General features: G+C 43.1%; 1 protein-coding gene and 1 non-coding gene across 2 annotated transcripts in view; one reads left to right on the plus strand and one right to left on the minus strand.

The window, feature by feature from the left end:
- LOC126203931 (prickle planar cell polarity protein 3-A) overlaps positions 1–13,465 on the plus strand; it is a 1,288,897-nt gene that overhangs the window by 135,794 nt on the left and 1,139,638 nt on the right. The window lies entirely within an intron of this gene.
- Trnak-uuu (transfer RNA lysine (anticodon UUU)) lies at positions 12,523–12,595 on the minus strand. Its single transcript has one exon. It is a non-coding gene; the product is annotated as a tRNA-Lys (tRNA).

Here is a 13,465-nt window from a genome sequence, read left to right on the forward strand (position 1 = left end):
AGTCAGATTCCCGGCCAACACGTCTACGCCACGTTTTGTCGCCCTTCATGGCAAGCCACCATTGGCTTACATTGCAGCAAAATAATGCCCAACCGAACAGGGTGAGTGATTCTACTGCTTTGTCTTCATGCTTCGCAAACCCTACCTTGACAAGTAAATTCGCCGGATCTCTCCCCAATTGTAAACTTCTCCAGTATTATGGGCAGGGCCCTCGAAACAGTTCGGTATTTTGACGATCTAAGCAGTAATTTGACAGAATTAGACACGATGTTCCTCAGGGGGACATCCAAAACCTCTATCTATGAATGCCAAGCCGAATAACTCCGTCCGCAGCTCGTGTTCTAGCGGCTAGCGTTGCTGCCTCTGGACCACGGGACCCGGCAGCACAGGCGCTACCGCGGGAACTTCAAAACCCTCCTGCAGTTTCCACTGCAGGCAGTAATGGCCAGAGTCCTCCCTAGCCTGTGACCCTCAGCAGCGCCACCAGCCACGCTACCACAAGAAGAAAGTGTACAATGAAAGTGATTAAGAGCAACAGACAAGATAAAGTTTTCTTCCTCTCGCCTCAAATACTCAAGAAGTAATCTAAAGTGTTTCTTCTCCGTGAAAGCAGCGTTACGAAGTGCTCCCCACCAAACATCTGTGATGCTCACATCCAAATCAATCAAAAGTACTTACAGTAGTACTGACACCAGCGTATTCCAAACTTATGTTTGTTAAAAAAAGACAACATTTACTTCCTATCATGCAGTGTTGCATAGCGTCCAGGTAAACTTCACTATTTGCACTATATTGTTTTAGGATACAAGCGTTACTTAGTGAAAAATGCCTGTTACTCATAATATTTGAATGGTTTCCTTTATTATGTGCTTCACAAAATTTTTAATGTTTACTCACACTCTCCTGTCTGCTTCTTAGATACCATGCCATTGCTTTGTTTCAATTTACCTTTTAGTTCTGTAGTATATGTAAAAAAAAAAATTCCACTTCTCCTCCATCTGTCATACTGTCCCACGTAACAGTGCTGATTAAAGAAAGAAAATCAAACCAGCATGCACAACGTACCTGTTGCACCATAAAGTGCATCACATACACAAAATCTGAGCTTATAATCAATGATGTGTTGACGCTAGATATAAATTATTATGCCTGTCCTGCAATGGTTTATCCACAAAAAAGACGACAAATGGCCATGGAAATGGATACGAGGAACAAAAATAAAGGAAAAATTAATAAGAAAAAGAATATACAAACGAAAAAACTACAAAAACGACAGTAATGTTACCAACTTTAGGAATATAGTAGCTTAATAGAAAGAAATGTTTAAAATGTATCGTTGTTAATAATTTAAATAAATATATATGGTTACAAAAAAAAGGGGTTCGATTCCCGGCCGCGTTGTGGATTTTTCTCTGCCAGGGGACTGGGTGTTTGTGTTGTCCTCATCATTTCATCCTCATCGTCATCATTCGTGATAGTATTAGATTGGACTGCGTAAAAATTGGACTGCGTAAAAATTGGGACTTTTGTACGGGCGCTGATGACCGCGCAGTTGAGCGCCCCACAAAACAATCATCATCATCGAATAACTCCTCTTGTAAGGGCCGGGGAGGAGCAACGCGTTATTGACTTGCTCAATTTGTGAAGCTCTTTTTGTGGAATCAATCATCCAATTTTTTCTGAAGTTGTAATCATCTGTTTGTCTGTACCTGTACGAGTACATCATATCTACCGATTTCCATCCCATTCGGGTAATTCCTTGTGGTGCATCGTTTTTTTTTGTCTTAGAGGGTATATGCTTCTATTTTTTTTAAACATAGTCTTTCACTCCCATATTAATCCTTTCAGACCTGAACTTCTTTCTGGAGGAAGGACATTTTTCTTTATGTGGTAATGCTCTTACTTGATTTTTTTTAATGATTTTGCAAAACACACTTCGCTCACTTGGCTTCATTTTATGGACTAAAATAGCTAATTACGAAATATTCTATATTACAATAAGTAGTAAAATAACGACTCAATAATTGTGTTGAAAAATAACAATAACGATATTCAGTTACACAGGGGAATATAGCGAACCAACCACATCTGTGTCTTCTGGTTGTCACGAGCTGCTGCACAATGATTCATTGACTTGCTGATATTTTCTTAGCTATGGCCAACAGCTGGCGGCACTTGCGCATAATGAAATGGTGGAACATTCACAAATGTATACCTCAGGTTACCATTGGAAAAAAATACTTCCGTTGTAGCTGAGACATAGTAAACGTTAGTGTACATCATTTATTTCACTAATCAAAGTGTGAATGAATGCTATACACTTTGGTTTGTAAATGTTTATTTGGCCAACGTACGAAAATACCTCATGACATTAGGACAGCCCGTGCCCGTTTGCTGGCATCAGCTCCATTCATACACAAGGGTGGCAAAAAACGAAACACATTAGCATGCCTAATACAGTGTAGGAAAACCGTTTGTGTTCAAAACAGCTACCAGTCGTCTGGGAATGGATAAATACAGGTTCTTACTGGTTTTCAGGGGAATCTTGTACCATTCTTCCTGCAAAATAGTGGCGAAGGTGAGTAGTCACGCGTCGTTCTCTGCGAATTAAGCCACAAATACTCAATAATATTGAGATTTGGTGACTGTGTTGGCCAGGGCAGATGCGACAATTCATCTTTGTGAATAAAAACATTTGTGAGACATATATACCCCCCCCCCCCCTATGAACCGCAGACCTTGCTGTTGGTGGGGAGGCTTGCGTACCTCAGCAGTAAAGATAGCCGTACCATAGGTGCAACCACAACGGAGGGGTATCTGTTGCGAGGCCAAACAAACGTGTGGCTCCTGAAGAGGGGCAGCAGCCTTTTCAGTAGTTGCCGGGGCAACAATCTGGATGATTGACTGATCTGGCCTTGTAATACTAACTGGTACTGCGAAATACTGAAAGCAAGGGGAAACTACAGCCGTAATTTTTCCCGAGGTCATGCAGCTTTACTGTATGGTTAAGTGTCTTTAAAGGAGGATATAAGATGAACATCAAGAAAAGCAAAACGAGGATAATGGAATGTAGACGAGTTAACTCGGATGATGCTGAGGGAATTAGATTAGGAAATGAGACACTTAAATTAGTAAATGAATTTTGCTGTTTGGGGAGCAAAATAACTGATGATGGTCGAAGTATAGAGGATATAAAATGTAGAATGGCAATGACAAGGAAAGCGTTTCTGAAGAAGAGAAATTTGTTAACATCAGGTATAGATTTAAGTGTCAGGAAGTCGTTTCTGAAAGTACAGTATTTGTATGGAGTGTTGCCATGTATGTAAGTGAAACATGGACGATAAATAGTTTAGACAAGAAGAGAACAGAAGCTTTCGAAATGTGGTGCTACAGAAGAATGCTGAAGATTAGATGGGTAGATCACATAACTATTGAGGAGGTATTGAGTAGAATTGGGGAGAAGAGGAGTTTGTGGCACAACTTGACTAGAAGAAGGGATCGATTTGTAGGACATGTTCTGAGGCATCAAGGTATCACCAATTTAGTATTGTAGGGCAGCGTGGAGGGTAAAAATCGTAGAGGGAGACCAAGAGATGAATGTACTAACCAGATTCAGAAGGATGTAGGTTGCAGTAAGTACTGGGAGATGAAGCAGCTTGCACAGGATAGAGTAGCATGGAGAGCTGCATCAAACCAGTCTCAGGACTGAAGACCACAACAACAACAACATATACCAGAGCGGGTGTAAAATCTTGAGAATCGTTGGTCGTTGTAGAAATTATTCAAAGAAGAGCTGCATGATTCCTCATGGATTTTTTGTCATCCTCATTGTTACAGCGATACTCAAGAAATTGAAGTGGGAGACGCTGCAAGAAAAGCGTAGTACACTACAGAATACCGTAGCCCGCTTCCCAAGACAAGTCGAGCAACGTGCTATATCTTTCAACAAACGCCTCGCATAAAGACCCGAACTTCTAAGGGTAGATAAATCTGGGCTCGTACACACGATTACCGACAGTACTTTTTTTCGCAGATGGAGTTGGGAAGAAGGACTGGACGTTGGCGATGTAGGGGTGGGAGAGGATGACATTGGCTCCCCACGCACGCCCCGCCACACCCATACACCATACGGCCCCTCGCGGAGAGCGTCCTGGGGCTGCGAACCCCCACAGTTGTATTCCCCCAATGCCGTTGCCGGACTCGATTTAGACTTGGGTGAGCACTGTTACCGGCAGGCTTTACCTGGGAGAGACATGATTGATTTTTTTTAATCTTTCCCTGCTCATGGAGTAGCGTAACGTGAGGTGATGGACAAGAAAGGTATGTCAGCGGAGGCTGGCAACTGAACACGCGTGCGCACTGGACGGACACCTGCAGGCGCCTCAGGCCCGGCGCAGTTTTGCCAGCGGCGGTCGGAACTCGGGCTGACGGGCAGCGGCGGCGGGCTTTTAGAGTGCGTTGCAGTATCGAGTAACGGCGACTGGAAATTGCTTTAGCGGCGGCCGTTGTGACGGCGGGAGCGGATTATCGGTTTCGTGGGGTGCGGGTATCGAGATTGGCGGCCTAACTAGACGCATTAACGGCCATTATGGCGCCCAGTGCCCACCCCCTAGCCAGAGGCGCGCATGCGGTGGTGCCGTAATGGCGAGTGATGGGGGCCTGTAGCGAAGAGATAGGCGGGCGCCAATGGGGACGAAGCGTTCTTTGTCACGTGCCGTCCGGCCACACACAGTACGCCTGTCAGGTCCCACCACGTCAGTGGTAGCGACAGGAAAAATCGACCAGTTAAAATCGATATCGGTATTTTAGTTCCGAATAACCGATATTTTTCGGTATTTGTTTGGTCTCGGTTGTAACAGAAATTTTGTTATTTTTTTACTAATAACCGGGTAAAAGATCGAAATATCATTTAAACATTGAAACAGTGACAAAATTTTTCGTTTTTAAACAAACCTTTCTTAAAAAAGTAATTATTATAAGTAAAATACGCGTTATTTTAAAATATTGTGTTATTACAGTAAATAAGAAAAGCGTTCAGTGCTCTTTTAATAATGAAGTCGATAGACACGAACAACAAACGCATGGCATAATTATTGGTGCAGCATTGCTGAGACAATAACGTGTCGTGGCTTAAGGTACGCGTGAAATTGCGGTGTACAAGACGTTCCCCCGCCCGGTCTATACGATAGCTTGTCCCTGTTGTCGTCGGACATCCGTTGTATTGCAGAATGGCACCAACCAACCCTAGAAGTACAATGCTTCGTTTGCTGTAAAAGATAAAAGATTTGTGTGCCACATTATTCATTCATATTGCGCAACAAAAATATAAAGTAGCTGATCTACATAAAATGCCTTTTTTCTGCTTGTAGACCTTGAAAACGGACAAAGTAACATGAAAAACAACTTCTTCAACCACAGTTTTGACCCTTAGCACTGAATATTCGTAATGGCAAACACTGGTATGATCCCCGATTACAACATGATTTTTGAGCAGAGTTTCAAAACATTAGTACGAGAAGGCTGGTTTAAAAATGGCTCTGAGCACTATGGGTCTCAACTGCTGTGGTCATAAGTCCCCTAGAACTTAGAACTACTTAAACCTAACTAACCTAAGGACATCACACAACACCCAGCCATCACGAGGCAGAGAAAATCCCTGACCCCGCCGGGAATCGAACCCGGGAACCCGGGCGTGGGAAGCGAGAACGCTACCGCACGACCACGAGATGCGGGCAAGGCTGGTTTACCTTCTAATATTGAACCACTTACCTTTTTTTGAGAATACCAGCGAACCATGGGCGAACGAACTTATCTTTTACTTGTCTATCTAATTTAATATTCTGATGCTCTGTTTCTTGATACCGAGAGAGTTAAAATTTTTCAGTCTTTGTTAAGATTTCTACGTTTATCACAAAAGAGTAATGTGAACAAAAAATCGAAAACCGGTTATTTTGAGCGGTTTTAATGGTCAGGTTAAAGTGGCGTGGTTAATAAAAACGATATAGCCGAAAACCGGTTGTTTCAGCGATAACCGCCATCCCTTCTCAGTGGTTCCCAACCTGGAGTAATTAGGCCCTGAAGGGTAAAATATAATTTTCTGAGGGGTAGAAACAAGAGAATTCAGTTGTGTTTAGATCACGAAACTAAATTGTTCTTGAAAGGTTTCTGTTCATTTCATCACTATTTCGTAAGTGGGTGATACTGATTACAAGAGTTACTAACAATTACTTTTTTTTTCAAATGCCAATTTAACACCTAGCACAGTTTGCCGGAGGTTACAACTTGTGAAGCGAATGAATGAACAATATCTTTCGCACATAGTTCATTCACATTCACATAATTTGTACCGTGCCTCTATGACAGTCGAACTGTGCTTTAATATCTCAGATAAATTCCTTCTCCACGTTGTAGGTATTTCCCACAGTTGACTAGATATTCCTTCTTTATTGAGTTCGCAACGCACGAACTCATTGATAGCAAAAAAAACAACAGTTATTATGTGATGGCTACTACATTGCTTAAGGGCCTATTCTGATGGCTACTACATTGCTTAAGGGCCTATTCTGTATTATTATTATTGTTATTATTATTATTATTATTTCCAGCCAAAAATCTTCTAATTTCTGCCTCTTGAGAAATGAGAAGTTCAACATCAAGTGATTTACTTGTACATGGCTCATAATACGGGTGCGGGATGTGGCTGAAGCAGTTGTGGCTAAGGAGAGGACAGGTGCAGAAGGCCCGCATCTCGTGGTCGTGCGGTAGCGTTCTCGCTTCCCACGCCCGGGTTCCCGGGTTCGATTCCCGGCGGGGTCAGGGAATTTCTCTGCCTCGTGATGGCTGGGTGTTGTGTGATGTCCTTAGGTTAGTTAGGTTTAAGTAGTTCTAAGTTCTAGGGGACTGATGACCATAGCTGTTAAGTCCCATAGTGCTCAGAGCCATTTTTTTTTTTTTTTTTTTTTTTGCAGAAGAAGCTGGTTTTTGTAACCACTGTCTGTCCCCAATGCGGACAGTTATCTTTCTTTTCTGAGGACGAGTTGCATAGTAACCATCACACAAATACTGCGAAAGGGCTAGTATTCCTGTCGAGAAGTCACGACTGCTGGTTTGCGATGCTGTCCGTATGTCTGGATGCCAGCACCCGGTGACATGGTCCCATATGGGATATAGAACAGAGAATAATATTTCGTCCGTAAAGAACGACATCGTGAGGGATGCAGCTATTGATGACTATACTGATAAAAATACTTACTGCGTTACTCATTTGTTTATTTTTCCACTGTGCGTTTCCATGGTTCTCTCTGTCATCTTCAGGCGGAGAGTTACATTCTTGGTATTAGTATAGAGCACAGATGCCTTTTCACATCAGCAGACCTGCGTTGCATGTGGGTTACTACTGTGAAAAGACGGCTGTGCTCTACACTGACACCAAGAATGTAACAATTCTCCGACTGAAGATAATCTTATAGAAACGCATAGTGCGAAAATAAAAAAAAAGAGACTGATGGAGAAACAGTTTTACTTATACAGTTCGAGAAACGTTTCAAGGTAATGATTTAAGTCAGAGGGGAAAAAGTGTCGTGGCAAGTTTCTGGGACAAAATCCTCTGCGACGGTCTGGGCGAGTGGTTAGGCAGTTGGTGGATTTATACTGCTGCGCCGGCCGTTCACGCAAGGGTATACGAGGATTTTTAGTAATAGGGAAGTTGCGGTTGTTGCTGTGCACCGAGGATGTCTCCTGCTCCAAGCGCAGCGATTTCGATCCTGTAACATGCCAAGGTCTTCATCAGAGAGGTGAGTTTGACTATAAAATCAGCGGCTCGCTGTAAATTACCGTGTGACATTTGTTTGTGATTCTTGTTTTGTTAGGTTCCCTGAGGCAGCCGGCTGCTTGGGTGCTATGATTGTAGCTGGCAGAGCCAGTCAGACGTGATATGATAAACGTGTTTCAGACCTAATGTTGTGTGAGTTTTTCGTTTTCAACTCCTGTAGGTGGTAGGTTTTTCCTGCTAATGATAGTATTATATAACTACACCGCTCTGCAAAACTTAAGGATGAGATTGATAAAGTAGTGCAACAAATTAACTACTCGGTGTAAATGAGTGAAACTGCGGGAGCATGTTGCCAGTGGTCTCCCAGTCGTGCATGGACACGAGGCAGTTGAAGAAACTGGAAAAGATAGTGTGTGTCAATCACAGAGCAGTTACGGTGCACTGTGGTGGTATTCTTCACTACAATATGGCTCGGAGACTACGTGTGGATGACACCAAAAGGGGAAGAGTCATCAGGAAACTTGGAGGAAGAAGTGCGACGTTTGAAGCCCGGGAGTTGATTATTGCTCGCAATACTATTTCAAGTGCTTGGGGGCCGTTTCGAATCACATGCACAGCCGCTCAAAGGAGAGGAGGTGCTCACCAAGCCCAACTGCAACATCATATTGTTTGCAACAGACAATAAGGGACTCTGGTCAAACAGCGAGTGCAGTTGCAACCACATTTAAAGGGACAGCAAGGTGCGCAATATCACACTCCCCAGTGGCAAGGCGATTGCACGGCGCTGGTCTCTTTTTCCCAATGACCAAAACGTCGTGTTCCGGTGACACTCACAGATCAGCAGCACTGTTTGCATTGGGTCGAGAACTCTGCCCGGATGAGACCGAAGTCTTCATATGGCGATTGGTGGGAGCACGTAACTCTAGGAACATTTTCGAACGTCAGGGTCATACGATGTGGGGAAGCATAATATTGCGTGGGCCTACTGATCTCTCAATGTTGGAACACTGACCATTGGGAGCTATTATTACACTGTACTCTTTCCTCATGTGCCTCTCTACGAGTACAGGGATGCATTCGGACATGACTTGAATTTTATGAATGACAATGCCCGACCGCAATGAACAGTGCATGTAACAGCTCTTACAAGGGGAACCTCCCCATCGCACCCCCCTCAGATTTAGTTATAAGTTGGCACAGTGGATAGGCCCTGAAAAACTGAAAACAGATCAATTGAGAAAACAAGAAGAAGTTGTGTGGAACTGTGAAAAAATAAGCAAAATATACAAACTGAGTAGTTCATGGGAAGATAGGGAACGTCAAGGAGACTGGGAACGCAGGAGCGCCGTGGTCTCGTGGTAACGTGAGCAGCTGCGGAACGAAAGGTCCTCGGTTCAGATCTTCCATCGAGTGAAAAGTTTAATTTTTTATTTTCAGTTTATGTGTGAAACTCTTATGTTTTCATCACTTTTTGAGAGTGATTATCACATCCACAAGAAAACCTAAATCGGGCAAGGTAGAAGAATCTTTTTACCCATTCGCTAAGTGTACAAGTTAGGTGGGTCGACAACATATTCCTGTCATGTGACGCACATGCCGTCACCAGTGTCGTATAGAATATATCAGATGTGTTTTCCTGTGGAGGAATCAGTTGACCTATGACCTTGCGATCAAATGTTTTCGGTTCCCATTGGAGAGGCACGTCCTTTCGTCTACTAATCGCACGGTTTTGCGATGCGGTCGTAAAACACAGACACTAAGCTTATTACAGTGACCAAAGACGTCAATGAACGAACGGACAGATAATAACTATGCAAAAATAAAGAAAATAAAATTTTCACTCGAGGGAAGACTTGAACCAAGGACCTCTCGTTCAGCAGCTGCTCACGCTACCACGGGACCACGGCGCTCCTGAGCTTACATTGTCCATGATGTTGCTTATGTGGCCCATGGACTACTCAGTTTGTATATTTTGCTTATTTTTTCACAGTTCCACACAACTTCTTCCTGTTTTCTCAATTGATCTGTGTTCAGTTTATCAAGGCCTATCCACTGTGCCAACTTATAACTAAATCTGAGGGGGGTGCGATGGGGAGGTTCCCTTGTTAGAACCGGAGGATATTAATCGAATAGACTGACCTGCCCGGTTCCCCACTTTAAATCTGATCGAGCAGCGTGGCGTACGTTGGGATGGCGCATGGCAGCAAGCCCATATGCACCTACAACCTTCGAACAGTTGTCAACGGCGCTGACAGAGGAGTGGAACGCCCTACCATAAGGACTCCTTAAAAACCTTGTGGCCAGCACGGGAGCACGTTGTAGAGTGTGCAGTGCCCTGCTTGGTGGTCATACAGTATGTTGAGGATCATGCCTCTCCGTTTATACTGTCCTGGGAACCATCGAAATCGCGGCGACTTAAGCGTAATTATTGACGTTGAATAAAAGTGTCATTTTTGTTCGTCTTGTAGCGTATTTCTTTCGCTTACCTTCAGTACTACACCGCAGCAGTTCATTCTAAGTATTGTTCAAGTTTCATCGAGCTATTTTACCTGGCAATGACAAATCATCCGGAAGTTACTTTCGTCCTGAAGTTTTGTACACCAGTCTAGGTCCTTAGCGAACATTGGGAGCGCACCACACCATTTAAACATTTAGGAGCAGTACTAAAAAGCTGTATCAAATGCCACGAACGGGTAAAACCGTGTTAGGGAAGAAGGACGGAAGTCGTGCAAGGGTTGTAACACAGTGCAGTGCATCTGTAATGGAAACTGCATGCAAGACACTAGTATGACCGGTTCTAGAGCATTGCTCCAGCGTTTACAAACCTTATCAACTAGGTTAGACAGCAGTCTTAAAACAGTACTGCAAGGATTGTAACAGCTAGGTAGGGACCACACAAATTTGTTACAGACATGATGCCAGTACCTTAATCGGAATCTTCGGAAGAAAGACGACGTTGCTCTTGCGAAATCCTGGTGGTTAAAAATAGAGAGCCGGCGTTCAAGAATACACAAACCAATGATGAAGTGGGTCGTTGAAATCAGTGACCAAGGTTTTCAGAAAAGAAGTGTTTGTACAATGGAATCTGAAGATGTCATTGATCGTGTAGATGAAGATTCATCATTAAGGCCAAGAATATAGATCGGAAAGTACCGATGGAACTTTCTCTACATCCTTGTCGTAAACGTGTGCAAACAAAGTGCTTATTAAATCTATGGAATATGTTAACACGTCTCCACCAACCGTCGACTGGAAAGGAAGGTACTTGTATGCCGAGTATAAGCGCAGATGTGTGACAGGGCTGCAATAAATATCGAGAAACAGAACACAAAACAGGACCAGCAAATCGCTATTCTAAGCTGTCGTTGGAAACCCTCCAAGGAAGTGTGACGTGGATGCATCTATCTTCACAATGTACCGCGCTTTTACAATTAAAGTGCACCTACTCAAGGTGGTCCACTGTGGGCAGTAATATTATAGTACACAAGCGACGCTTGATACATATGCAGAACAGATTTAACGCTGAAGAACAGCTCCAATTATGGCCACCAGATGCTGTATAGCATCTCATCGATGTCTCTGGAGCTCATATTGAACAAAATATGTAAGCGGCGGCTAAAAATAAAATTAACATTGTACCTTTCTCACTTCTGTTGCCATTTCTGTCCACGTCCCGTCCCTAATCCTATTTCTATACATCTTTTTCAGCGTAAATCGGTTCTGTATTAACCCATTGGAATATTTACCCAATTTCGCTGGACGTATGTGAGTAGCTGCATTTTGTAACCACCTGTTATATCGGAAGAAAATGTGATGTGAATACACGTACCTTCAGCACGTGTAGACACGTCCCGCAAGTGTCCTGTGAGGCTCAGAATTGTCCATTGTTCGTGATCGCTCGTATGTACAAAAGTATCTTCCTGTGTCATTGGACTTGCGAACTTCATTAAGTGCAGCCAATAGTCTGCTTTATATTGATTTGCAAAGATACCGCAGTAATCTGTACGGTAATTCCAAATTACTTGCTAATGAATGAGGGGAGAAATTATTGGAAACCTAATAAATTATATAATTGCGTAGGCTTCCGCGGCCAGAGTGCGTCGACATAAAAGTTTTCTGGGTGTGGTACCGCATCATAATGTATAAAACCACCGCTGCTGGAAACCCAGAAGAAGGCCGCTACCGCCGTGGCCGAAACGGTGGTTATTCTCCAGCAGCAGTAGTCTTATACATTATGACGCGGTACGACACCCAGAAAACTTTTATGTCAACTAATAAATAATGTCATTTGCAAGCTGGATTGCACATGTTGGTTTTCTACCGAAATGCTTGATATTTCTGCTTCGTGTTCGGTATTATTAGAATTTCATTCATATCAGTAATCTATTTACTGATTTGCAAATTCAAGTCAACAATTGAGTGTCGATATGGTAAGAGCACAATTTCGCATCCGTTGCAACTTCAAGTTTCCAACATGCAATGCCTTTTACAAATAAATATTTTTTTTTGTTTCAAACAGGTAACTAGCTATAATGAATATAATTTTCAGTGCTTACTTCGAAAGTGTTCTGTTCTGTTCACCCCAGCCTTCACCTCAGCAAATTCTTTCGTCAGGTAATATTCGGTAATTCTGTCAATTTAATCTGGCAACCCTATTTGCAAGAGCAGAGTTCACGCTACCAGGTAGCCTGCCTCAGCGGCGTTAGTATTTTGCATGTTATCCGTGTTCTTAAGAACATTGACAAAATTTTCGCCCGAACAGGGACTTGAACCGTGGACCCTTAGGTTAAAAGCCTAATGCTCTACCGACTGAGCTATCCGGGCTCTGACATACACCTTCTCGCTTAAGAACGTTACCGTTAGCGAAGAGATGAGTAATAGCTCACGAAGGGTTCTTGGTTCCCTTCCCAGCTGGCAAAGCGTGCGTGCACTCAGACTATGTTGGTCGAAACTGTCGTGCTACGCATTGTTTCTTAGTCTCCCTTGCAACTGACTAGCGGTGTGTTCACTAATCAAATATTTAAGTATGTGTATGACAGCTTGCAGACAGGACCGAACGAAATTATAAATTTCTATCAGATGCCTGTATTCCATTTTTAAGAGCCACACTGTCGCCATTCCTGTTTCATTTGGCGTGCCACCAAGCCGCGAGGAGTGTAACACAGCTAGCTGCCTCTCATTAGTGTTCTCTGCGCGAGAGTGCGTAATGTCGCTGAAAATCGCCGCCTAACAGGTGAAAATGAAAGAAAACAGTGGGAAAAGGAACTGTGACATGAGTTGTGGGAAGTCAAGTTCTTCCAAATGTTTACAAAGACAGGAAAGCCACCCCTGACGTCCATCTGACGGAGCTTCTGGTTGTTTGAAAGCGAAATGGAGATAGAACTGTTTCTTATCATCTAGTAATTATATTAATAACTTCTCATGAGTTCCAAAGAATCTGTATTCAGTACTAAGATTGGTACACCTCGTTGTGGTAGTCGTTGCTGTCGCATCAGACTAGTTCGGAGACGGATGATAAAATAAAAAGAATATATAAATTCTGTATCGAATCTCAAGGAACTTGGTACAAGGCTCTTATCAGGAAACTGTCCAGTTTCATGGGAGAAGCTCCTGTATGGGGACACTAGAAAAATATGACAGCATGGAAAGTTTTAAACAGGCCTTCTTTGAGGAGTACGGGGAAAAGAAAACAAA

Source organism: Schistocerca nitens, chromosome 9 (genome assembly GCF_023898315.1).
Source record: "Schistocerca nitens isolate TAMUIC-IGC-003100 chromosome 9, iqSchNite1.1, whole genome shotgun sequence".
Lineage (NCBI taxonomy): Eukaryota > Metazoa > Arthropoda > Insecta > Orthoptera > Acrididae > Schistocerca > Schistocerca nitens.